The sequence below is a fragment of the Cebus imitator genome, unplaced genomic scaffold, assembly GCF_001604975.1.
Source record: "Cebus imitator isolate Cc_AM_T3 unplaced genomic scaffold, Cebus_imitator-1.0 Scaffold4, whole genome shotgun sequence".
Classification (NCBI taxonomy): Eukaryota; Metazoa; Chordata; class Mammalia; order Primates; family Cebidae; genus Cebus; species Cebus imitator.
Genome location: NW_016107319.1, coordinates 8,153,229 through 8,179,071, shown reverse-complemented (window position 1 = coordinate 8,179,071; position 25,843 = coordinate 8,153,229). Strand labels below are relative to the sequence as shown.

Here is a 25,843-nt window from a genome sequence, read left to right as displayed (position 1 = left end):
CTATAAGCAAACATTTCATATTTTCCTATTGAACAAATTCTAAACAATTACTTTCCTTGATACCATATGCTCAAGTAAATTAATATTCTTATCTTACTTAGCTCATATATTGGAAATCGTTCAAGAACCAATGCAAAAAGATAAAGTGATAAAGATATTTCATAATTTCTATCAAGATATGGGTACTAGAATTTCATTAAAAGAGTGAAAATCACTTACCAACACAGAATTTTGGCTTAATTTAAAAACTGAAACAAGATTGATTTTCTTTTGCATTAATTTACTGGTTTTGAAGTTTATTTGGTGGTTTAAAGAGGATATTTCCCTTTGTTTGAGGGTTTTATTTTGTTATTATATTTGGTTCTGGATATTGTTGATGGTGATTGTTTTAGCCAGAAGCAAGAATCCTGTATTACTAAGTCATCTTTCTGGAACTTCTTCAGGACAGCTTATACAAAAAGGAAGAAATCCCTAGGGCAACTTATAAGTGAATACCTGATAATTAAGAAAACTTGAGAAGAATCTACAAAAGACTTAAGATGAGCATTGTGAATACAGCAGATAGTATAAAATCACAGAGGATTTTGAGAAAATAGTAGTCCTCTACTATTGATCTTTTAACTTAGGAATCCTCATAGACATTTACAAGGCTACACGCCAGACCTAAAATATGTCAGTTCTGCCTATTATTTCCAACTGACGGCATTTGTAGACAGGTGCAGAATACAGAACCTTTGAAACAACTAGTGTTGCAGACAGTCCTTGGAATCTAATATGTTTATAAAAAGAGAAGCTTTTGTTTGAAGGCCTTGATAATTAACTTATGAAAATTAAATAATATTCCAGGCAGGAAAGCTGATAAGAGAGTGAAGCACTCAATACTATTAAGTATAACAGACTAGAACACTTAGTGGTAAAAAAAAAAAAAAAAACTATAAGAATAAGTTTCATAAAAATTAGGGAAATAAATTATTTGAAGTAAGAATTAAGAAAGCCCCAGTTTAGAGGACTATATCATCTAAAGCAGATTTCTTAAACTTCAATACACCTTCCAATTATCTGGGGTTCTTGTTGAAATGAAGAATTTGATTCAGCTGGTCTGAGGTGGAGCCTGGAATTCTGTAGTTCTAACAAACTCCAGGGGATGGTGATGCTGCCAATTTAGGAATCACTGAGTATAGGGGTCTAGACTCCTGGAATTTCACTTTGGCAATGGTATGAGATAGAATATAAGAAAATATGTAATAAAATACACAAAATGCAATTCAGAGAATAGTGGTGGATGTATGTGTGTGTGGGGGGGGGGTTGTTGCAATGCATGTAATAGTATACATAAATTTCTTTAAGCTCTTAGGCGATAACTATAAATTCAAGATACGGTATGTTTAGAATTCTAATGAATGGATGAAAATATAGAAAATAGCAAAGACATACAAAAAACAGAATATGTGGTGGGGAGAACATACATTTAAAGTAAAGTGAGAAACTTCACAATAAAAAGTAACTATATTATTCCAATAATTATGTAACCAGGGTTTTTTCTTGGGTGCTGGTGAGGCACAGCTCCCCTGAGAAAATGTTGTGGGTTCTTGGCCTTCTACCTCTTAAAAGATAAGCGATGAGACCACTGCAGGTGCACCATATGCTTGTAAAAGTAAATATCGGACCCAAGAAGGGTTGCAGAAAGGTGATTTTATTTAGGTAGAGAAAGGAGAAGGAAAGGAGAAGAAGAGAAAGACTTACACGAAGAGTGTGGAAGGGGATTCCAGAGGGGAAATCCTGCCCGGTGTGTGGACACGGACTTTTATCCTGGGAGGAACCCCCACCTTCTCCAAGACCCTGGGCCAATGAAAGGAGTTCCTTAGAACTTCTGCTGGAGTGATTGACTTTTAGTTTCTTCCCGTGCCCATTGAAATTCAAACATAAACCGTTAAATCTCCTGGATGGAGAGAGATGGGAGAGGGGGCATGGCGCTGGGAAATTCTTGCTCTTAAAACTACGCCCGTCCTGGACTCGGAAAGAGAACACATTCCTTCAATAAGACATAAGGACAGAATTTGTATTAGACTACATGGTGCACACATGGAAAGAACAGAGGCACATTAACTCAGCTGAGAAGTCAAAGGATCAGGATTGGTACCAGCTCCCTGCCTTCAAATCTTATCTTTGCTTGATGGCTGTGGCTCAGGTAACATGGTAACCAAACTGTTCTTCAGCTTCCTCATCTATGAAATGAGGCTAATAGTGTAACCAGCCAAGAAGGTTGTTATGAGTAGTTAATATGCAAGACAGCAACTGAGAGCAATGCCTGGCTTATATTTGGCAGTAATGAATGTTTATTTTTATTATTCCAATAATAATAGTAAATTCCTTCTAAAAACATAAGTCTAACAGATTTAAAGGATAGTTCTCAAAGATAGAGCTGGCTGGGCATGGTAACTCACACTGTAATCCCAGCATTTTGGGAGGCCAAGGTGGGTGGATCACTTGAGGTCAGGATGGCAAAATCCCATCTCTACTAAATCTAAAAAAATTAGCTAGGCATGGTGGCAGGAGCCTGTAATCCCAGCTACTTGGGAGGCTGAGGCAGGAGAATCACTTGAACCTGGGAGATGGAGGTTGCAGTGAGCCGAGATCGTGCCACTGCACTCTAGCCTGGGTGACAGAGCAAAACTCAGTCTCAAAAAATAGATAAATAAACAAACAAACAAATAGAAGGTTTCTTGAGTCCATGTTGCTGCTAAATTCCCTATGTGAGAAAAATGGGGTTATTTATTGAAATAAACAAAAGTGAGTAAAAAATTATGACTAAAAAATGAAATTATCATTGACATTAGAGTGTATCATTTAGAGAAAGATGTTGTCATCAACTAAATAAAAATCTGATTATCAAAATTTAAAATGTAAGGCTAGAATTGAATTATTCTTAGGATTCAGCTTCTCCATATGCTTTAAACATGGGATTTAGCTTTGTTACTTATTTTACTTCTTCCTTTCTTCTGGCCTGGATTCAGCATATATTTTTAACGCCTGGGCCTTGATTATTACCTTTGTAGTTGTTCATTATTGATGATTGATTTAGGTATAATTATAATTCACTAAAGAAAAAGTTTTTCTATCTTATTGCTTGTAGACAGAAACAAAGAAGTGTTTATTATATTTCTTTTTATATTTATATTTTATTTCCAAAGTTTAAATGAAGACAATTCTAAAAACCTACAATTGTAAACATTTGCTTTACTTGTGTTTTTCTTTTCTTAAAAAATAAATGTTTCATAAACTTAATAGGCAAGAGAAATTTAGATAGGAATCCAACTGTCAGAATATTCAGTGTTTACAAAAGGAAATAATTTCAGAGGTCAGGCATAGTACTGAAAGTCTGACTCTGGGTGTTTCCTGGCTAAAGTTGCCCAATAAGAATTTCTCAAACATATGACTGTTAAGTATACAAATACGCTTTAAAATTGAATAGCCATATATTCTGTGCTAAATTAACCATACACAAAAAAATGATTAAATAATCTGAGGAGAAATCTAAGCCAAAAATATTTAAAACAAAATGTATTGTAGGGAAAGTCTGACGTTCTGTCTTCAGGTGTAGCCCTGAAAGGTCGGTTCTCCAATTATCGCTAATTGGATAATTAGCAGTAGTGCTAATGAAGAACACCTGCAAATTGAAATCTGCGCTTTTATTTCTTCTGGTCTGTCTTTAAAATCAGGAATTATTTAAAAAATCAACCGGCATGGTGGCTCATGTGTGTAATCCCAGCACTTTGGGAGGTCCAGGTGGGCAGATCACCTGAGGTCAGGAGTTTGAGACCAGCCTTACCGACATGGTTAAACCCTATCTCTACTAAAAATACCAAATTAGCTGGGCATGGTGGTGCATGCCCTGTAACCCTGGCTACGTGGGAGGCGGAGGCAGGAGAATCATTTAAACCTGGGAGGCAGAGGTTGCAGTGAACTGAGATGGCGTCGTTGCCCTTCAGCCTGGGCAACAAGAATGAAGCTCCATCTTAAATAATAGTAATAATAATCTAATAGTGCCTACTTTTTAAGGGCCATAGACAGATGAATTTGAATCCTAGTGTCACTTGAAAAGGAAGGACAACATGCATATGGAAAAGTGAGCAAGTCTTAAGTGTACAACTCAATACACTTTTTTGCAAGAGGAATATACCGGAAGATCCAGCAGCTAGATCAAGAAACAACATCTTCCGTACCCCAGAGGCTCTCCTCATGTCCTCTTTCAGGTACTGTATCCCCTACAGGGCTTTTTCTCTCACTATTACATAAATGTGTATCACTTTTTCAGGGTTGTCATAATAAAATACCGTAGATTGGGTGGCTTAAGAAACAAAAATTTGTTTTTTCACGATTCTGGAGGCGGGAAGTCAAAGGATAAGGTTCCAGCAGCGTTGATTTCTCCCAAGGCCTCCCTCCTTGACTTGCAGACAGTGTCTTCTGTGTGCTCTCACAGTCTGTCCTCATGCATCCCTGGTGTCTTACTCTTGTCTTACAAGGACACCAGCTGTATTAGATCAGAGCACCACTCTACAGACCTAATTTAACCTTCATTAACTCCTTAGAGGCCCTATTGCCAAATACAGTCTGAGCTTCACCATATGAATTATGGGGGGATGGAGTCCATAACAATGTTTTCCTGTAGTACATACGTTTTCCATATAACTTCTTTCTTTTAACATGGTTTGTGATATTCATTCATGTTCATGTAATCAGGGTTTTTTCATTTGCATTAATGCATAGCATTTCATTGTATGAATATATCTTTATTAATCAGCTTTACTATTTATGGAAATTTGGGTTATTTCTAGTTTATTCTTATTGTGAATAGTACTGCTAAGAATATTCATGTACATAATTTTTGAAAACTTTCATAGTGGAATTTCACAACCATAAAGTGAGATACTTCCAAAGGAGAGATACTACCAAACTCTATTCCAAAATAATTACATGAATTTGTACCCCCATCGGGAGGGTATGACAGTGCCACTGTTCCACATTCTTGCTAACTCTTGCTATTATATATATATATTTTAATTAGGCCTCATTTGTCTGTATGTAGTGGTATCTCATTGTAATTTTAGTTTGCATTGCAAAAGACTAATAAAAGGTGAGGGATTTTTAGGATGTTTATTGAAAATTTGAATCCCTTTTGTGAAGTTTCTGTTTATGACTTTTGCCCATTTTTCTAACGAGTCATCTGTCATTTTCTTATTGATTTGTAGAGGTTTAGTGGATATATTTTGAGTATTGCAAGTTTCTTTTTATACTTCATGGCTTGTCATTTCATCTTCTGCTAGGCATCTTTTGACAAGCAGAAGTTTTTAATTTATATGCAGTCAAATTTATAATGTTTTCCCTTGCTGGTTACCACTTATATGCTGTTTAAGAAATGACTGCCCCAAAGGGAAAGATATTTTCTTCTAAAAGCTTTATTGTTTTGTCTTGAACCTGTACATGCACAACCTTCTGGAACTGAATTTTTTATATGTAGGAGTCAGGATTCACTTTTTCCCCACAAATGGGCATATAATTCATTCAGCACCATTTAGTAAAGAAATTGCCCCTTCTCTACTGTTCTACGTTGTCAAACTTGCCATAATTTACGTATGTAATTTGTTGTTATACCTTGTGTGAGTTTCTTTCTGGACTTTCTCTTTTGTTTTATATATTTATTTACCTGTTTTGTACCAGTTACTCACTTTGTTAATTACAAAAGCTTTATAAGTTTTGATATTTGGTGATTTCAGAATTCTAGTTTTGTCTTCCTTGGCTAATCTTGGCCCTTTACATTTCTGTACAAATGTTAGATTGTTAATTTTTATATTAAAAAAAGACTACTGGGATTTTGGTTGTGATTAATATGAATATACAGATTAATTTGAGAATCGACATCCTTATAATATTGAGTCTTCCAATATATGAGCATGATGAATTTCTCGCCATTTATTTTTGTCTGCTTTATTTTTTCTAATAACATTTTGTAGATTTTTGGTGTAGATATCATGAATATCTTTTGTTAGATTTATTCTGAGTATTTGATATTTTTAATTGTATTTTATTTGCTACAGTTCCTTTTATTTGTTCATTATTGTATGGTAGCATAATTTATGTGCAAGGACTCTGAATTCAGTAACATTGCTAAATTTACTAATTAAATCTAATAGTTTGCTATGGACTCTTTAAAAACATTATTTTCACTTTAAGCGTATTTCATCATTTATTAAAATGAATTAAAATTATTTTCACTGATATTTCTATTGAAAATAAAATTGGAATTTTTATTTTTTAGTATTAATTGAATAATATTATAGTGAAAAGAAAAGTTGGACTGTAGATGCGAGTGCGGAATAGTCATCAGCATTTGAGTAGATGCTAGAAAAACTGGAACCATTGCCTCTTCTCAGCCTTCCTAACCATAACTTCAGTAAATAAGTCTGCCATCTGGTCTTTACTTTCTATGTCTGTAAAATAATGATACTGTACTACATACATTTAAGTTCTTTTTTATCTGGGATGGATGACTGAGATAACTTTTTGCTACATGATTGTGCTTCAGACATTTTTCCTTTTCTTCTGCTTTTTCTTTTATGGTCTTGTGATGATGAGGATAATGGGCCTCACATGACCTCATTTTGGGAAAGGGTGGTAGATGGGATGAAGTCCACCTGTACTCCCCTGTCTCCTACTTGGAGTATTTGAGAAATTCTATTGCTCCTGTATACCAGGTATTGGCTATGGAGATGGTGCAATTATGTCTCAGGTTCATCTCTTCAGACACTTTCCTTCCCTAATGCACCCTAAGTGTTCCCATATCGTGTTAAATGTTGAGTGATTTTTTTCCCCCTAAAACTCTCAAGTTCTTTTGAGTCTATTTCCTGAAAAGCCATCTGCTAGCCCTATTCCTTCTATTACTTATTCCACTTTCTTCTTGGGAGTTTCTCTTAGAGAGAAGGGAAACGAGGACTTCATGTTTAACCTCCTCCTCTGTTTTCCTCTTGCCCATGCTCTTGAGCCTAGGTAGTGTTTTATATTCTTTCCATCATAGCCTATGTTTTCTCCTCTTTTAACATGGCAAAAATTCTTGATCTAGTTTTCTAAGTCTGACTTCTAATATTGTAATGGAAGCAGGAAAAGCCTTATATTCAAGATCATTGTCTTGCTATATGGATCCAGAATTCTTGCTAGATGTCAAAATGTAGACTGCCTTTTTCTTCTTTTATTTATCTTGCAGCAATCCTGATCTTTTTAGAGGAAAATGCTATGCCTGACAGAAAGCTGAGGTCAGACAGCGAAATGCAAAAGGATTGCATTTAGCTATATTTCCAAACAACAGCATCCTTGTTATCCTTGTTATATAATGCCATATTTCTCATGTTATTTTGTTTTCTACTTTTCTATCTGACATGTCCAAATATTCTTTAAATTTAATGTGGCCATGGACACAGGGAGGGGAACAACACACACTGGGGCCCATCAGGGGAAGGAAAAGCATTCAGAATAAATAGCCAATGCATGTGGGGCTTAATACCTAGGTGATGGGTTGATAAGTGCAGCAAACCACCATGGCACACGTTTACCTATGTAACAAACCTGCACATCCTGCACATATACCCTGGAACTTAAAGTAAAATTAAATTTAAAAAAAAATTGGTGTGGCAGCAATAAGGAATTGCTATGCAATTCCTATCATAGAGCATGGAAAGATATTATACCACATAAGTCAAGTCTGTCTACCTACATTAATAGATATTTAATAGATAGCAATTGTGCCTGTACTTAACAGAAACTTTCTTCCTATATGCTGATCATTGAGTTTAGCACAAAAGGAAAAAGGTGAGAGGCACAAGTTGCAACTGTCCTTGAAGAACTTCAAATATATCTGTGGAGATAAGACAGCACAAGACAACCCAAGAAGGCAATATAAGTTATAGGCATTGACTATAATTGCTGTACAAGGTAGAATAATGATAAAATCAACAGGGTCCAAAGTACCTGGAGATCACTTTCTGGAGAAGTTGTCATTAAAGCTTTGGCAGGGCAGTAAATTTGGAAGGTGCTGAAAAGTAAGAATTAAACCACAAGCAGAAGGAACAGACATGAAGAATGGAACTGGGATAGAACAATGTGGCAGCCATTAGACACTCTGCTTGACTGAGTAATAGATTGAAGAACAATGTAAAATGCATGGAATGCTTAGGAAACCTTTAAAAAATAGTATATCCCGAAGACATACTGTATAATTTTTAGCTCTTTCATCCATGAGTTTCTTAAGACACAAATTGTGGAAAACTAATATCATAGGGTGTAAAATAGGAAAACTTTGGACCCTTAAAGCAATAGCTATAAGATACTAATGTGATTTATGAACCAGATCACCTTGCAGAAATTTCCTAGTGGGAGTGTAAGAACTGGGTAGATATCTCCTACATTTTTAACCCAAAAGGGTTGGGAGATCTGGAGATTAAAGGAAGATTTTATGAAGTGAGCTAAGGGTGTTCTAGAAATATACACAAGGAGAGATGGTGTAAGGTGTTTTCCCCCTCAGCACTAGAAAGAGCAGCTTCAAGGACACTCTCCAGAGAGTTTAAAAGGTGTCCCTTGAAGTTTTGACGTTTTAGTAGAAACAGTGGACTAGTTTCTGATTAATTCAAAGAGCAAAGATTAGGTAGTGAGCAGCTTATGGAAGAGCAAAGTAAAGATTCTGAATGGGAATTCATCCTTTTTTTCAGGGTTTATTAGTTTCCTCTGGAAGAGAGGTTGGGCCACAAATATGAAAGAGCTGTCATGATGTCATCCTAGTTATTTTCTTTAAGGCTTTCCAGCTGCTGAACTGGTCTCAGCTGACTGGTGGCTTGTGGCTAGAGTAAGTAAAAGTGAGACAGTATGACCCACATCAAGCATAATGCAGGTGAAAGGTCTCCAGTAATTGGAGGTAGGGATTACTGAAGAACCAGGAAAAGCTCCAGCTGGGAGAGAATCAGCTTTGTGCCTGCCCCAAAGAATGAGCCTTCTTGCTTAGTGACCAGCAAGTAAGCACTTTCCTTCTTCTTTTACCTCTTCTTTCTCCATCTTTCCTTTTTCACTCCACTGCCATATTCCAGAGGAGTATGGAGTATCCAAGTTTCACTAGCTGGAAAAGAAGAACATGGGGGAAAAATAGGACCAGCAAATTCCTTTCCATTGGCTATTGGCTTCCACTTGCAGCAGATTCTAGCTACAGGAGATTGTTAAAACTGTAAGTCAGTTTGTCACGTGCAGCTGAGTGTTCTGCTTTCTAAACTGAGAATGTGTTTGATGAGCTAGCAGGGGTTCCCAACCCCCAAGCCGTGGACAGACAACTGTCCGTGGCCTGTTAGGAACTGGGTCTCACAACCGGAGATAGAGGTGGACAAGGAAGCTCCACCTCCTGAGCTCCACCTTCTGTCACATCAGCTGCAGCATTAGATTCTCAGAGGAGCATGAACTCTCTTGTGAACTGCATGTGCAAGGGATCTAGGTTGTGTGCTCCTTATGAGAATCTAATACCTGATGATCTGGAAACCATTCCACCTCCCCCATCTTCAGAAAAATTGTCTTTGTGTCAAAAAGTTTGAGGACTATCAATTAAAGTAACCAGAAGATTTTTTTAAGTTCTAAATGATCAGAGTCTAGGTAGATGCCTGATTCTGGTTGGCCAAAGACATGTGTTGTTATTATTATGTTATTAGTTCTTTGGCTGGCATAACACATTACCATTGAGTAGCTTAAAACAAGGGAAATTTAGTGTCACATTTCTGGAGGCTAGAAATCTAAGAGCAAGGTGTCTGCAGGGCCATGCTCTATCTGGAAGCTCTAGAGGAGAATCTGTTCTATGCCTTTCTCTTAGTTTCTGATGTTTCTGGCATTCCTTAGCTTGTGGATTTATCACTCCAATTTCTGCCTGTCTTATGGCACTCTGTGTGTGTGTGTGTCTTTGTGTTCACATGGCATTCTCTTCTCCATGTATGTTCATCCCTGTGTCTCATCTCTTCTTATAAGTTTACCAATCAGATTAAGGGGCTACCTAATTCTGGTTTAACCTCATCTTAATTTATATCTTAATTGCGTCTGCAAAGACTTCCTTTCTAAATGAGGTCATATTCAGGGTAGGACTTCAACATATCTTTGAAGAGCAGATAATTTAACCCACAACAAACGTTATGCAGATTTTGGTCTACTTGATGGCTGTACCTGGAGCTAGGGATTGTTGTTGGTGTGAATCAAAGCCCCTTTTTAATTTCTTTATTTAGGACATGTATGTGCTGTACTCTTTCAAAATATATGAGGTTCTGAGTCTGAAAGAGTGTTGTTTCTTAGTCAAGTCCAATCAGGGCTCAGCTATTGGAAATGCCACCTTGTATTTTGTCCATTTTCCTCCCAGTTCTGTTACTGTTTCTCTTCTTTGACATCCTCTGAGCATTTTTAACAATAAGTTGAGAAGACTCCCGATGGGTACTGTGAGTGGACCTCACATTAATCAGGACTCCATTTTTTTTTATGCTTCCAGTTTTTGTATGCATTGCCCCATCTTCCTGGAAAGACATACCTGCTTACCTGCCTGTTAAGCTTAGTACTTCAGAGTTCTCTTTTGTGAAATTTTCTTAGACTAAACAGTGCTGATTGTCAGTCATGTGCACCAGTTTCACTATTCTGACTGATTTTTTGGGGAGACAGGGGACAGAGTCTCATTCTGCTGCTCAGGCTGGAGTGCAGTGCTGCAATCTCAGCTCACTGTAGCCTCTGTCTCCTGGTCTCAAGTGATCCTCCCATCTCAGCCTTTCGAATAGCTAGGACTACAGGTATGCACCACCACACCTGGCTAATTTTTGTTTTTGTAAAGAACAGGCCTTGCCATGTTGCTCAGGCCCGTGATTGGTATTTTAAGATTGTACCCAAAACCTAAAACGCAATTAAAAAAAAAAAAAATATATATATATATATATATATTTGATTATATTTTAAATCCTTTTCTGACTACAGAATATTCTTTTAATACTTTCTGCTCCTTCAAAACTCTGTGTATTGTCTAATGATGATATTTTCACCAATTACTTGACATAATTGTCCATAAATATGTTTCCTGTACTAAACTGTGCTTTTCTTGATTCTCTCTTTGTTTACTGGTTTCTTCAGTCTGTCAGAACTTGGCTTGCAGTGGGGGCTCACCAGGTGTTTTCTGAATTGGATCAAATGTTCTAAGAGTAGACAAGGGCCAGTTGCTTTAAGTGAGTCTTGAAGTATATCACAATTTCTTGAAGGGTTTCTTCAAGCTAAAGTTCTCAGCAAAATCAAGGGCGGCCTTGATTTTGGGGCCTCCAGAATGCAGTGGAGCAGTTGACAGTTTACTAATCTTTTTGAAACACTACTATTCAATCTTTCTCACCCACCTGCCTGAAAGACCCATAATGACTCTTTATTCCTTCATTATCATAGAGTCTAATTAATAAATAGGCGAAGTAGGTAATGTCCAGTATGATATGATTTAATCATGTTATTGTGTGGCTCACTAGGGCGGTGATTCTCAATGGAATAGTAAGATTTTTTGTTGTTGTTCAATGACGATATTATATTGGATAATGCTTTCTCAGGCTTAGCTTGGTACTATGCTATGTTCTCTATCTGTATTTATCTCAATTATCAGCACCATGGGTAGGAAAAATTGTCATTCCCATATACAAATGAAAAAGGAAGACTTACAGAACATATTTGCCCAAAATCAGACAATTGGTAAGATGTAGTGATTACAGTTATATCACTATTCTTATGACTGCTTTAGTCAATTAATCAATGTTGTTTTAAACTGTTAACATCTTCTCTTCAGCCAAATAACTTTAAGGGATGAATTTAAAATTCTCACCTATCTATGTGACAGTCCTTGCTGGAAAGCTATTGCTCAGGCTTGAATTTTGTATCTTCCAATCTGAGCATTCAGATAATGATGCAATAAAATCTTTTATAGGATACTCCTCAAGATTGTTATACGTTAAGGGAGGGAATAAGATATATTTTCATAACTTTTGACTTCGATAAAGTACTTTCCTCCTTGTTGCAGCATAGAAAAGCTCTGAAATTGCATCTCATAAGGAAGGTAATCTGCAATTATTTACAGTTATCCCACAATATCTCATTTTATTACTTTTTGGAAAGACCCAAACTTTCATGAATATTTTAAAACCCATGCTCACTAGTAGTGGAAGGAAAGTCAGTTTAGGTAATTTCAAATTCCATTTCAGTCTGTTGTATTCCAAGTAAATGTTCTGTCCTGACATGGCTTACATCTTGTCTCTTGAAATGATCGAAGCTAATGCCTTTCTTGCTCGAGTGCCAGTCTTGTTCACTTGCGAGAGAAGAAAGAGAAGCAAAGAAAACGGGGCTGAGTATCTGCAGCAGTCACTCATGTTCTCAGCTGCAGGGGAGAAAGGACATTTGGGGAAGTGATTTGGCATTTAAAACAAGTGGCTCCTGAGGCAGCTGCTGAATGGAGCTGAATATTTTGTTAAATGATTTTCTTCTCTGACCTTTATTACTAATGAATCTTCTTTAAGAAGCATTTAAAGAGGAAAAAAAGAAAGGTTGTTTTTATTAATCTTCTTTCTCTTTTCCCATAGAACCCAAAGAAATGGTGTTACCTGGCGTGAGATCTTTTGTCTTTTGTGAAAAATTAGACAAAGGTAATGCCTATTTTGAATTGGTATTTTTTTTCAGTCTGTATAACTCTGATACACGAAACTAGTTGGCTTTCCTTGATTATTGATTTTAGATATTGAATTACCCATCAAAAAAGTAAATTATTATCTGGAAAGTCAAAGGAAGGCTTTACAATGGTCATCAGATTGATAAAGTGAACAGAACACTTTTAGATAAATAATAGCTTTGAAAATATTGTGAGTAACGGTTAATTTTCTGATACCATTTGAAATTTGTATTAATATATAAATAGGATCTTGGCTATATATATATTGCAGTCTCTTTGGAAAGAACTCCAATTGGTTTATCATATTTACAAATGATAGGTGATAACAGCATTAGACACTTTTTAAGGTACAATAAGATTCTTTTTCCTTTATGTAGCATTAGTCAGATGAATTTATGTATTTTTTGAATATACAAAAAAATTTCAATATGAATTACTAGAAAATGTCATCAAGCTTTATGAAGATATCCTCATACAAAATACATATTTTCTTTGGAAAGATTGAATTATATCATACAGTTGTTGAATAGCATGCCTGATTATGCTTAACAGATTGCATATTTAGTTGCTAAATTTTCAAATCGCTATGTGATTTATTTACATATGTTGTCCTAAGAATATGAAAACTCATGCAAATCTGCTAATGACATATGTATACAAAGTGTGAGTATAGCTGCAGATAAATAATGTGTCTATGTTTTATGAATAAAGCTATCTTAAAAGAGATTTTTAAAGAAAAGTTTCAGACAGTTTAGAATTTTGAAGGGAACTGGGCACATCTATTGAGTTATATCTACTTATATAGCTATGAATATGTGATGACACTGCATGTTCATGAACATATATAAAATATTAATGAAATGTATTATATGTTTTCATATTAACTAGAATTGACCAGGTTTTATTTTTGATAAATTGCTGAATTTCTAAAACTAAATGAGTACTGAAATAAAGGTAGCATTTAAATTTAATGGACATCAGGAGAAAACTCATTTCTGAACTTTGATTTACAGTTGAGCAAAAATCATTAAATTTGAATTACAAATGTGCTTACAAATGTGATACATTTCTACTTATTTCTGGCTTCTACTGAATTCTTCAAAATAGGTGTAAACCCCTTGAGAAAATAGTTTCTTTCCCTAAGGAAATTTTTGAATTGTAGTCACTCAATCCAAGTTTTATCTATACTGAAATGTTAATTCAACTTAAACTATTATTAAATGGTTAAAGAAGATAATTGGGGGTTGTCTTTTACATAGAACTATTAATATTGACTCCCCAAATAGGGAGATTATAAAGAGAACAAATACCTGCACAATGTGTGGAAGGGGTTGAAGCTAAGCTGTGTGATGTAGGCTTATGGAGATAAAAGAAAAGTGCTTGCTGGAAGAAGGCACAGTAAAGAGAGAGAAATATCCTGAATGAAATGAAGCCAATGAGGAAGGTCAGGGATCCATGTGCTTTAGAATATAAATAAGGCATGTAGGAAGCACAGACTCTCCAGGATGCATTTATGTGAATGTTTCTTTTCTCAGAGGTATGTATGTACTAATGCATTAAAAATACATACAGCTCTCTCTCATTATCCGGTGGGGTATGGTCCCAGGATTCCTCTTACCCAATGTACCAAAATATGTGGATGTTCAAGTCCCTTATATAGAATGGCATAGTCTCTGCATATAACCTAAGCACATCCTCCCAGACATTTTGTCTAGATTATAGTAACTACTACAATGCAAATGCTATGTAAATGGTTGTGATACTGCATTGTCTTTTAATTTGTATTATTTTTTATTGTTTGTTTCTTTCAAAATATTTTTTGTTTCCAGTTGGTTGTATCTGTGGATGTTAAAACCATGAATATGAAGGGCCAACTGTGTGTGTGTGTGTGTGTGTGTGTGTGTATGTACTCATCTTTAGGCTTTTATTTTACTTACTTAAGCTATGTATGACCTTATTTTGAAGTGAATATAGCAAAGAAAGACTTGGGGTAAGGGAAAGTAATTCCAATTCATGGGAAAGAATTTTTAGCATCAGTGTTCCCAAAGTAATAAAATTTGTTGTTGTTATTGTTGTTGTTTCATTATGAAAATAAAGACACCATTCTGCGTATTGCCAAAGTCCAAGAGCTTTCGCATGATAAAACTGCCAAGGTGATTATAGTCCAACATATGTGTGTTGCTGTGAAGGATGGAAGTGAGGTATGGAGGAGGAGCTAGGGACATTCGTGTCATTATCTCTCTCAGTTGGTCCTATAGATTTGTTTAATTGGGGGTGTTTGCGATCTTAAAAAACTCCTATCAATAAGATAATACATGCTAACTTATTAACATTATCTCAGATGCCTATTATCTCAGATGGAATATGTGCATTTAAATGTCAATTTTTTAAATAGTGGAAGTTTAAGGCATACTAGTGAAGGTGCTATTTTTAAACAAATGGAACCATTCACCTTTTCTGAATTACACATGATGACTAACATATTCGTTTTGTGTAGGATTAATTCTGGCAATGGGCTCAGTGTGCAATCTGTTGGATTCACAGGCACTTTTATGTATGCAGATACCTGTGAGTTCTACATTTGACTCTTTTAAGAAGGACATTTAAACAACTTTTCATGTAGTGTTTTAATGTAAAGTTATTAGCTATAAGTTACAGTTACAATATTCTTAATTTTGTCATCCAAAGACAGAGGCAACTTCAATTAGTCAGGTTAAAATATCTTTCAATATACTTCATAGGATTACATGTAAAAATAGAGACTGTTACTCTGTTCAATTTTTACATAGGTTTATATGTCCTGGAAATAGATCAAATTTCAATTAAGAAAATTTCATGACTGTAATTTATTTTTATTATGTAGGAATATTAAATTTTATTCTCACATATATTTAATTTTTCTGGAGGAAATTGAAAGGGATATTAAGAATTCAGCAATTCTTTGGTGTACTATAAGTTTATATTTAGGCTTACATAAACACATTTTTGAAAATTGAAAATAAACTGGGTTATAAGGCTACTAGGGTTACTTATGTTCAAGGACATTAAGAAATAAATTGTAAATATATGCCTTACAAATTGGTTTTATTTGGTTTATTATTTGATGTCCAAAATGATATAGTTGTGATACATGTTGAGATTTAAAAGGATAAAAATCTTGTGATATTTTAAGAGCTTATTACAGATTATGTTTTCTATTTATCGCATACCTATAATAATAACAATTGAAAGTACAGCATCATAACTTGCAGGCTGATTAATAAGTTAATGTCCATGCATTTAAATGAAAGTTAGAAATAGTTTAAGGCTGGTGATGAAAAGTACATGTAAACCTCAAAATGCCCAAATCAGGTTCTGTGTCCGATATATACTATACAATGCTTTACAAAAGTGTAGTTATAACATCAGGCATAGTATGCTCCCAGTGAGTATTTAAACAGCAAATCAGAGAATAAATCATTGAACATTTTTATGGAGAAGTGATTAAAAACTATTAAAGAAGAATGTACATGAAAAGGAGCTATTATGATAGTTTTTAAGCCTGGCTTTTGTGGTTTTTATGATTTTTGTCATTTGCAAAAAGCTTTGGTCTTCTTAACCCCTCTGAGTATTAGTTTCTGTGCAATATTTCATCCTTCTGAAATTCTCAGGACTATAAACCATAGCATTGTCTAGAATCAGCTCCTGCTGCTATTCAAGTTCTTCCATCAATTCCTCACCTTATTTATGTCTTTCTTAACACCAAATACTCCAAACATTCTTGTCTTTGCTTAGGCTTAAAGCTCTACTTTGAATGTCTAGTCTTCTTTCTCCTTTATTCCAAAAACTATATAACCTTAAAACTTCTCTTTAAGATGCTTTCAGAGACCTTCATTACATTACAACTATCTTTCTTCTTTAGTCAGCCTACATTCACTCACACTTAGATGTGATATCTGTCATACTGTCACTGATTTGCATATTTTTGGTATACTTTTGTGTGTATACATGTGTGTGTGTGTGATTTGATATCATTATATATAAAGATGCACACAGAGACACAAATTTTTTTCTTCAATATAATTGTAAAAAAGGTCTTTCTGCCAGCCACTTTTACTTTTCCTTATGAGTAAAGCCGGCAAACTTTCAGTGAATGAGCCCCTTGAATCTCCAGGATTCCCATTAAAGGTATATTTAAAAGACTAAAAGATCTCTTTGAAATAAGGAAGTCATAATTTAGCTATGTTTTGTATTAATTGGGACTACCTGGAGAACCCACTCTGCTTTTATGACATCTTTTTAATACGAATAAAATCTAAATTTAAATCAACTAATTTATAACACCATTGTATGAACATTTTCTTTTCACCAAGAGGAGACGGCCTAATTCTATCACTCATTGGCTTTGTGCCACTCTATACATCATTGCAGAAAAATCTAACTTGACCTACCCAACAGAGTCATTTTTGTGCAAGAAAGAGCATAGTGGAGTCTCTCTAGGCTAAGATCCTAAAAATCCTTAAATTCTAGGTATGGAAATGGAGTAGGATCATAGTAATTTAGAAAGTTGAGAAGAAATTAGGCTTATTGGAGTTGGAGAAAAACCTTTGGGACCTGGGGCTCTCAGAGAATTGGCAATTCCTAGTAAAGGACTAAAGTCTTTGAACAAAATTGGTTCCTTTAAGGCTTTAGCAGATCTGCTCATTTTTAGTTCTGGTTTTGCAGCACTGATTACCTTGAAAGGAAAAGCAAGTAACTAAAGGCAAAGTGGATGGGCTACAAATGATTGGTAACATAAAATGTTCACTAGATTTCATAAGTATATATGTGAATATAAATGTATGTTTGTTTTTTTTCTCTCTGTCTCTCTATATATGCATGTACACACACACACACACACACACACACACACACACACACAGTTGGCCCTTCATATTCATGGTTTTAACATCCACAGATACAACCAATTGGAAATAAAAAATATTTTGAAAGAAACAAACAATAAAAAATAATACAAATTAAAAGACAATGCAGTATCACAAGCATTTACATAGCATTTGCATTGTAGTAGTTATTATAATCTAGACAAAATGTCTGGGAGGATGTGCTTAGGTTATATGCAGAGACTGTGCCATTCTATATAAGGGACTTGAACATCCACATATTTTGGTACATTGGGTAAGAGGAATCCTGGGACCATACCCCACCGGATAATGAGAGAGAGCTGTATGTATTTTTAATGCATTTGATGTTTTTAAAAGTATGCCACTAGATGTCAGCAGCAACCTCCTAGGGTTCCTGTGACCTTAATTTGCTAACAATAAAAAATGATATTTCATTAGAGCATCTTATCTGAGAATAGCAGTTACTTAATTTGAAAGTTTAAGAACTTTTTTTTTTTTTTGCGGTATAAGGAGTAGGATTCCAGACATAAAATATTTTGGAATTATTTTCTAAGCCAGTTTCGGTTCACATGTAACAAGTTTTTACTTCTAGTATTCTACCAGTGAGATGGTAATGAAAAATTATAGGTGAACTTGAGTAATTTGTCAGAGATTGTACCTGATCCCAGAGCTCAAAACTTCTGCTTCAATGCTTTATGATTCATTTATCCCACCATTGGATGAGTATTTGTGCTATAGGTTTGTTTCATTTTGCTTTTGTAAAAGCATTTGGTGCTGTAGCCCATCAGAAGATTGTATAGTATTAATTTTTTAGCATTCACATCTGTGCCCTCTTTACTTAGTAATTACTATCTTTAATATTTTTTCCTTAATAATTTCTAAACTTTCCTGAATCTCTGTTCTGTTGTTACAAGGTACTCAACTTTTGGATAGATACCACAGAGTATTATGAATGTTAGCTCATGAGTTGAAAATATAATCTTGAAATAAGAAAATAAACTATATTTTACATGAGTTATAGTACATATAATTTTTTAGTCCTTAAGAATAAATAAAAGTATCTCAATTTTTTTCAGAAATAAGAAAATTGTAGGCCAGGTGCAATGGCTCATGTCTGTAATCCTAGCATTTTGGGAGGCCAAGGCATGCAGATCATTTGAGACCAGGAGTTTGAGAGTAGCCTGGGCAACACGGCAAAACCCCATTTCTACTAAAAATACAAAAATTAGCTGGGCATGGTGGTGGGCACCTGTAGTCCTCAGGAGGCTAAGGTGGAAGGATCACCTAACCCCTGGGAGGTCAAAGCTATGGTGAGCTGTGATCAACGCCACTGCACTTCAGCCTGGGTGACAAAGTAAGACCCTGTCTCAAAAAATTAAAAAATAAGAAAACTGTAGTAGTGGCCAAGGTTCAATAGATACTAATAATGTTATTTTAAATAATACCATTAACTTTTTATAAGGTTAGGTTCACATTAACAGGAAGATTCAGTCTAATCTGTTGGATCATAGGCATGAGTTGGAAATCAGTCAGCCGGGAGTGGTGGCTCACACCTGTAATTCCAGCACTTTGGGAGGCTGAGGCGGGTGGATCACCTGAGGTCGGGAGTTCAAGACCAGCCTGACCAACATGGTGAAACCCCATCTCTACTAAAAATATAAAATTAGCCAGGCGTGATGGTGCATGCTTGTAATCCCAGCTATTTGGGAGGCTGAGACGGGAGAATCACTTGAACCTGGGAGGCGGAGGTTGCCAATGAGCCAAGATTGCGCCATTGAACTCCAGCTTGGGCAACAAGAGCCAAACTACATCTCAAAAACAAGCAAACAAAAACAAAACAGACAAAAAAAAAAAAAAAAAAAAAAAAAAAAAAAAAAAAAAAAAAAAAAAAAAAAAGAAATCAGTCACAGGTGATTGGGTGTGAGTCAACCAAATGTGAAGAAGGTTTGTAAGTGATAAAGAGAAAAGCAAAGTTGTTCCCATTTCTCTCCCTTGGGAAAAAATCTGCTTTAAATGCATTTAAACAACAACAAAAAAGGCTTAAGCAAAGATCTAAAGATAATTATAAAAACATTTTCTTTCCTGAAGTACATTCTATCAAGACAAATATAAAGGTAAATGCTACATTTTTACCACATTTAAGATTTTAAAAATTATTTTAGTTGCTGTAGTGAGGTGGGGCTAACTGAGCTCATACATAGGCTAAGGAAATAATACTTTCATACTGAAGTTGTTATATTTGAAGATTATTGGTTTAACTTCATAAGATTAACACTGAGTTTCTTAAAATCTGAGTTTTGCATCTCTATTTTTAAATTTAATTAATTATTTTTTTGAGATGGAGTTTCGCTCTTGTTGCCCAGGCTGGAGTGCAATGATGCCATCTCGGCTCACCACAACCTCTGCCTCCCGGGTTCAAGCGATTTTTTTTTTTTTTTTTGCTTTAGCTTCCTGAGTAGCTCGGATTACAGACATGTGCCACCATGACCAGCTAATTTTGTATTTTTTAATTAGAGACAGGATTTCTTCATGTTGGTCAGGCTAGTCTATTTTAGAACTACCAGTAAAAAGAACTTATCAGGCTTTTCCCCAGGATTGTGGTTGTTATTCTTTAATTATGTTTACAGGTGATGAGGCAGACATTTGAAATCATGCTGCAATTACTTGGCATGAACATCAAGCTAGCGCTGTGCCTTCCATTCATGAAAAGCACTTGCTCATGACACCTATTCCCTCAATGATAAGAGTGTTGAGACTTACCATTGAGCCTGATGCAGAAGCACAAGTTTGCTTGCGCTAGAATAGTCCAGCCTATGCTTCCCATACTTAACTCTCTAGAAGGGGTGAGGAGTGAAATCTGACTGGGGCATCTGTCTTCAGAAGGGAGAGGCTGCCAATGTTAAACAAACTGTTCTAACTCCACTTAAAAAGCTACCTTCCATTTCTATATGTATCGGTGCATTTCTTCTCAACATGTTCATTTGCTTGTGCATTTATGTGAATTAAGTTAGAATAGAAAGAATGGGGTTTCCTTTGGGCTATTTCATAAATTCAAACACCTCAGCCTGACATTCAAAGACTGCTTTTCCACTGCTGCTTTCTGAATTTTCTCAACCTTATTTCCAGTCGATCCCCCATCCAGGTGTTACAGCCTGGTTGATCTTGTCTGTGTTTGACTTACTTATTTCTACCTTGATGGCTTTGCATTTACCATTCTTTCTACGTAAAATTTAACTTCTTTCTTCCCTTTCGTAGCATCTCATTCTTAATTTCAGAGACAGCAGAGTATACAATGGGCAATTCTTGGTAGCCAGGTGGTTTGGGTTCAAATTCCAGACTGGTAACTTCGTAGTTTGTTGCTGCCTGGCTGAAGCAAGCTATTAAGCTCTGTGTCTCATATTACCTTCTACAAAACTGGGAAAGACAAATACTTACTTAGTTAAGTGAGGTTATTAATAGAAACTTAGAATAGTTGCTGGCACATAGTAAGTAGTTAATGTACATTAGCCAGTATGGACTCTATCATGTCAGTTTCAAAATTCATCCTCATAAAATTTAGTCTCAACATGTACTGTGCTTCATGCAGCCACTAATCTCATTAGCGTGTATTTCAAAGTCCACCTGCCCACCCTATCAGTACTTTTACATTTGGTAATCTATACACTTTAACCACTTGGTATATTAATTTTGTCATCAATAAAAAAGGACAATAATACTTACCATGGCCATACCTAGGGTTATTGTGAAGGCAAAACTCCAGAAAATAGAAATAATAAGATTGATCATAGTAATCATTTATCCTGCTCTTACATATAAGAAACTAGTAGAGGCTTTACTTATGTTAGCCTATTATTTAATACCTTATCCTCATATGGTAGCAGGATTCTGAGAAAGCGAAGGCAGAAATTTGGAAGAGCTCTTGAGGCCTAAGTTTCAGAACTGACACAAATTACTGCATGCTACTGACCATTGCAATTTGCTGGATAGAAGCAGTGGGGGAATTGAGGTTGTTTTGTGATGAATATGCTGGAAATCCATCCTACATATGAGAAAACTTAAATAAAATGTGATTTAAATACTTGCTGCTAAGGTAGACCTTAGCGGCCTGGGACTGCCACCTGACCTATTAGGAAATTTTACTTTTCAGGACCCAGTGATTCTACAAGGAATGGGCATGTAACCTAAGCAGAATTATTCTTAGCCGTAACACGAGAAGTGCTATATAAGAGAGAAAGATTCTTCTTTTAGAATCAAAATTGTCAGGATGTTGACTTATGGCAGCCAGTAATTTTTTGTTCTGACATTTGGGGAAGATGATGAGACAGTTAAAAAATTAAAAGAAAAAAAGGAGAGATAAGAAAGAGCCAAGACACAGAATGAATGAGCAAGTATTAGAAAGATGTGATAATATCATTTGGGCCACTGAATCTAGCCATACTTGAAGCCTATAGCTTACAATTTTTTTTTATAGAATATGTATGTATATATATGTTATTAAACAGGTTTGATTAAAGTTTCATTTATTTGAATCCAAAACAATTTTAATTAATGACAATGGATTTGTTTGCAAAAATGACCGCAACAGTATCTCCAGTCTCACTTGTTCTTCCAGAACTTTGTTGGCATCCTTATCAAGAGGGGAAGACTATTTTACCCTCCCTTGAATCTGAGTGAGTTTGTGTCTGCTCTGATAAGCACTAGAGAAGTGCTGCTATGTGATCTCCAAATGTAGGTCATAAAGTTGACATAGAACTTGCTTACCTCTCTCTTTTTCGGGACACTTGTCCTTAGAATCTGGTTATCATGTGGTGAGAAAGTCCAGGCCTAATGGAGTAACCATTTGTAAAGTGTTCTGGCTGACAATCCAGCTAAGGTCTCTGCCAATAGCCAGCATCATTTGTCAACTATGTGAATAAACAAATCTTCAAATGGTCTCAGCTCCTAGCCTTGAGACAACCCAAGTGATAATGAGTGGAACAGAGAAGAGCTATCTCCTCATGGTCCCAGCCTAAGATGCAGATTCATGAACAAAATAAATGACAATATTTGAAGCCACTAAATGTTGGGATAATTTGTTAGACGGTCATAGCTAATTGCAACACTAACTTCTCCCATAGCTCCTTCTCAGGGCTCTCTTCAATTACTTGTCAAACCCTGCTCTACCTGGTACTGCCGTTCCATTTTCACCTATGCCTTTATTTCTATACACTTTGCTTTACCAGGTAGTTATGGACATTTTGTATTGAGTATTGTATTTCACTGGGTTTGTGACGTACTATTCTTGGATAAAAATGGGGTTGGAGATCCCCATGTTACTCTGTGCTTCCTATTAAAAAGCTGGTATTGTAACTTGACAAATTCTACTCTTACTCTATGCTCTTTGATAGCCAATAGGCACTTGTGGCTATTTGAATTGAACTTTTAAATAAAATTGGGGATTTCTTCACACTAGCCACATTTCAAGTGATAAACATTTATATACGACTATTGGCTAACATACTGGACATTGCAAAATTATAGAGCATTTTAATCATCCCACCGTTCTATTAGATGATGCTGCTCCAATTTACAAATCACACATATGGTCCAAGGCCAAATCCTTTTAATACTGGGATTCAATGATAAAAATCTTTTTATCTAGAGCAACGAGCTCAAAAGGATTTGGTCTCTCTTACACAGGTATGAGCTCTGAGAGAGGACAGAGATGAAAATCTCTACTTCAGTAAACAGGGTTATGTTTCATTTATATTCACATGAAACGACTGCCTTGGGTAGACTTACCTAATTTATTTCCTACCCTCTGGACATGTACACAATGGTTTGTTTTCTTGAGTACATTAGTTTCTGTTCATCAGTCTTGTCTGACTTGTAGAATAATTCAATTCCCAGAAGATGTCCCAGATATCTTTTCCAAATATTAGGGGTCCCTGTTCTCCCAGCAGAGAGTCCTCAAAAGCACATAGGGCTCCTGTTGACTTGGAAGTAAACTCTGGCTGTGGAGTGAATATTACTCCTTTAAAAAAAGAAAAAGAGTAACTTCAAGGCAGAAAGGGCCTTTATTCTCCCTGGGTGTAAGTTCTTTAAAAGCTTGTTTATTGATTTTTCATGTAACAACTGGGCTTGCAAGCCGTAAAAGAAAAAAACAAAACAAAAACAAATAGAACAGGGAAATAATATAAACGATCAACAAGTTTATTCATCAGCTTTATCTCCTTTGTAGTCAGTCACCACAGGCCTGTGAAATAAAAAGCACCACAATCTGTAATCCCAGTTTTTATTATGGAATCTATAGACTTCAGCTAATCCAAAGGGAAAACAAACACTTCAGCTTTCAAGCAAGTTCCCATTCTCATTAAAAGTGTGCCCGAATTTATGTCAACGTACGAGGAAAGTGCTGAAAGTAAGTGAAAAGAAGAGAGCTTGGCTAAGGGTGTGATTTCTGGTACAATGACAGTGGCACCAATTCTGATCTCTAATCAGTCTGTCAAATTGCCTGAAATACCCTCTGCTAATGTTGTTCCTGTAGGAAGATATAGTCCTAAATTTATGACCCATGTGATGTGCCTTTAAGAAAGCTCTCTCATCAGGTAATTTTGGAAAATGCTGAATTTTATATGCCCCTCCTGTCGTTTTATGACGCACATTGGAATATGAATCTCTGAGAAATCCTGCTGTAAAGAAACCTGTTTAACTTTGTTTAAACCAGCATTTTCTTAAATTGGTGGACCATAAAACCTCCTCTACTTTAGTATATGTTTTCATGTACTACCTATTAGATCCAGTAGTACTAGGTTTCAATGAAGCACATTGTGAAATGCTGCTTTAGAAGAAACACTGTTTCCTAAGTGGGCAGCCCAAAATGTACCCCAGGAAACGGTAACACTTTAACACATTAGCGTTTGATTAGACAGATTAACTTTCTTAAATGAGCAGGATCTTAAGACCCTGAGGATGTAGGAGAAGCCAGCAGAATTTCCTAAAGAGAGCTGTTCAAGGGGGACGCCAGGGACACTCAAGAATAGGCAACCATACCTACCAAGGCTTTTCTGGGACATGAGGGTTTCAGAGGTATGTTCCTGAAAAGGTCAATTTTGGAAGGCATAAAACGGGAGATCATTAGTTCAAGAAAATTTAGTAGTGCCGCTGTGTGACTTTCAGAGAATGTCCAATCACTTTCTTTTCTCTTTGATTAACTATTTCTCAGAAGAGTAGACTTCTCTTACTGTTTCTGCTTTCTCACCAACCATTTACTCTTCGATCCACAACAATCTTTCATTTACTCTCTCATTCCAATATAACTCCTTTTCCTCAGATTTTCCATTTGCCAAATGCAGTAGACTTGGTCTGGGTAAATGCACTGGCCTCCTCTATGATTCTGTATCCTGTCTAAATGCTTTTGATTTCCATATTTCTAGCTCTAGTCCAGGCTACACTTTGAGCTTCAAAATTGTATTCCCAGAGACATCTTGATCTTATGTCCAAAATTGATCTCATAAACTTTGTACTTTCAATCTCTCTCTTCTGTAGATTATTTGAAGACCCAGTTAACCAAGCCAGAAACCTGGGAGTCATCCTTAATTTCTCTTTTGCTCTTAGCCTCTTCACAATTAACCCCCAAGTCCTATTGATTTGGACAATTTTCAAAATATTTTCTCTCTCCCATAATTCCCATTTCTTTCCTTTTTGTAGGTTCTAGCAAAACGCTGGCCTCAGAGTTAAATCATAGTTCTTCTACCTGATATATGAGTGACCCTGGCCATGTCTGTTATTCCCCTTATGTCTTGTTTTCCTCATCTGTAAGATGGAGATGATAGTCGAACCTAAGAGTTATTATAATTCTGTGAAAATTAGATGAGGATAAAGTGGGGATGTGGAGAGAAGATGAAGTTGATTGTTTTCTTTCCTCTCCCTAAGAATGAGTGATGGAGAGAAGTACTTATTTATTATTAGGGGAAAAGTCTTAGTGGGTTAGTTGGCATTTATATGGGAACAAATATCTCTTTAAAATGCTATAGAAGTAAATAAAAAAGAAAACAATTACGTTTGGATTGGCTAGAATTCATTAGACAATAACTTATCAAATTTTCTTTCTTTCAATATACAATGAAGGGCCATTGTCAGGAAAATAAAAGAAGGACACTGAACTATCTTTAATACATTTTAGGCTAATAGAAATGATCTTATGTTTGATAGAGTAGATAAAAAAGAAGGACCCAATGGC

General features: G+C 35.7%; 1 protein-coding gene across 4 annotated transcripts in view; it reads left to right on the top strand.

Moving 5' to 3' along the window:
* INPP4B (inositol polyphosphate-4-phosphatase type II B) overlaps positions 1-25,843 on the top strand; it is an 840,435-nt gene that overhangs the window by 120,650 nt on the left and 693,942 nt on the right. For 3 of the 4 annotated variants that reach the window (XM_037740449.1, XM_017532646.1, XM_037740444.1), the window contains exon 2: positions 12,654-12,716. The gene's annotated coding sequence lies outside the window, so the exon portion shown is untranslated. Of the gene's footprint in view, positions 1-8,973; positions 9,057-12,653; positions 12,717-25,843 lie in introns of those variants that run through there. The other variant, XM_017532653.2, reaches the window with a different exon arrangement.